This window comes from Alligator sinensis, unplaced genomic scaffold (assembly GCF_000455745.1).
Source record: "Alligator sinensis unplaced genomic scaffold, ASM45574v1 scaffold235_1, whole genome shotgun sequence".
NCBI classification, from domain to species: Eukaryota; Metazoa; Chordata; order Crocodylia; family Alligatoridae; genus Alligator; species Alligator sinensis.
Genome location: NW_005842042.1, coordinates 2,599,999 through 2,602,331, shown reverse-complemented (window position 1 = coordinate 2,602,331; position 2,333 = coordinate 2,599,999). Strand labels below are relative to the sequence as shown.

General features: G+C 44.4%; 1 protein-coding gene across 1 annotated transcript in view; it reads right to left on the bottom strand.

The window, feature by feature from the left end:
* The window catches only part of UAP1L1 (UDP-N-acetylglucosamine pyrophosphorylase 1 like 1), a 22,252-nt gene that overhangs the window by 16,383 nt on the left and 3,536 nt on the right, over positions 1-2,333 (bottom strand). The window lies entirely within an intron of this gene.

Sequence of the window (2,333 nt, the reverse complement as noted above, 5' to 3'; positions counted from 1 at the left end):
TCGTGCAGAGCCCCCCATGCACCATGGGGCAGTAGGGGGCAGGGGGGGATCGCCCCCCACATGGCAGCACCCGCTGAGCACTGAGGCTTTTTTTTTTCCCCCCCAAGGGGCCAGGAGCTGGGGCCGGGGGGGCAGCCATTGCCAGGCTGGGAGAGCGGGCAGGTGATGGGCCTGGCCGATTCGGAGATTTGGCAGCAGCTGAATCTCCAAATCAGATTTGGCCGAATCAAATCAGGACAGTGATTCGAATCACCGAATCGAACCGCTGTCCCCCGAATCGGCCAAATCCGAAGCGAATACTAGCTGCTTCACACAGGCCTACCTACTATAAAAGCACTAATGCAAACAAAGGGCCTGATCCTGCAGGCCTCATTGGCATAAGCATTACTAGCTCTTTACAAGGTGTTCATGTGAGCAGTCCAATAGGACAAGTGTCCAGTAGCAAGACTGAAAGTAGTTCCACAAAGAGATGTTTTTCAAAAGTGCCATTTCAAGATTTCAGAAGAAACTGGACCTTGGGGCAAAAAGAACCTGACAGGAATTTAAACACAGCATTAGAAGGCACCTAACCTGGACCAAAAGTGTGTGCATATGACGTGCTACAGAAATTATTCTAGTGTGCATCAGTGAAGGCCTGCTGAATCTCTAATTCATTTTGAAACAGACTTCTGCCCATGAAATTCTGCACAAGAAACTGAGACAAACAACTGCATTAAATATTCCGTTGCATATTTTGGAGCCAACAAAACACAATGATTTGCTCAAGGGGAGAAAAAGTCAATGCTTGAAACTAGAGACAGCATCTTAAGCTGAGTCTACCTGGAGCTTCTATACCAATTTGACTATTTGTAATAGTGAAACAGTTAATTGGTACAACTGCTAATGTGGATGCAGCTTTACTGGTATAAAACTGCTTTTGAGTGATATAACTTCTTCCCCTTCCAGTAGTGGCACAAGCACCTTGATCCTATAATCAGCACTCCCACACAAGCAAACAACTGTGCTGCTATCACAAAATCAGTACTATTTGGCTGTATAGAAAAGGCCTTAAGAGAACTGGTTCATTGACCTCAGGAGGGAAGAGCCCCTAGAATAGACGATCTAATCTCCCCTTCTAAAGTCTCTATTGCAGGAAGACAAAAAATGACGCCTGGTTAAGCCCCTGAATGCCAAGCGAGCAGGAAAGCCCCTAAGTCATTGGTGTTTGTAATAATGTCTGTCATCACTCTTTTGTATAAAGTCTTGGCTGGATTTGTCCGCCCAATTATCTGCAACCATAATAAAAAACAATGGCAGATGGACTCAGGCTTGAAGCCTCTGTGCAAAGCTAACGTAGACTGATGATGACAACGCTGTGGTTTTGCATTGCTAATAGGCTGGTTGTTCCATGACTGACCGAATGCCATAAAACAACAGCGTTTGGACTCTGTCAAGTCTAGCCTTAAGAGAAAATTAAATAAAATGGGCCTATTTTATCAAGCCGAGAGGATTTGATAAAGTAGAAATACACTGTACACATTTAATTGGCTCCAGCCATTTTCCCTTCCAGCAGCTATTACTTTCTTTCTGATGCAAGCGATTGTCTGTCACCCATGGGTGCACAGCTCACTACACAACTCTGCCTCTGTGATGTCACAGTGATGAAAGCAACTAAAGGGACAGTGGTGTAAAAATAAGTGCAGTTCCCTCCACTTGGGACCTGGTGCCCCATAAGAGAAGCTCAATGTTCCCTTGAGAGCTCAGAGAAGTGTACCTGAACTATTTCACCTCCATTCCCAAGGTGGTATCTTTGACTGAAAAACTGAATCTAACTTCACTTAAAACCTTAGTAAAACTCATCTGCCCTTTCATACACTTGCATTGAGATTATTCTGCAGTATCATCCCTTAAAGAAATGCCAGGCATTTAGCCCAAGTGGCATGGTCCAACTCAAGCACAGGTATTCTTCCTCCATAAATTCTGGCCATCATTGCTCATCATTTCCTCATGCTCACCAGTCTGTATCACCCTGGTAGAATTAGTCTTGTACTTGGGGCCTCTGTTCACTGCAGCACTAACTCCTCTCAACTCAGCAGTCACTCATCCCAACAGCCCTGCAAGCTGTAAGGAGAGCTGGCATGAGCCAGACAGTCCTAAAGCACCCCATGGAGTTGCACAAAATGTTTTTGGCCAATGGCAGGTTTGCCAGACATGTGGGTTCAGATTGAAATTGGCTAATATTTTGGTTGGGAAAAAAAGGACGGAAAAATGAAATTAAAAGTGTATTGAAGTGCTTTGTTTGCACACTTTCTAAACAAAATTACAATATTTAGTTTAGAAATGGTGGCTTTTTT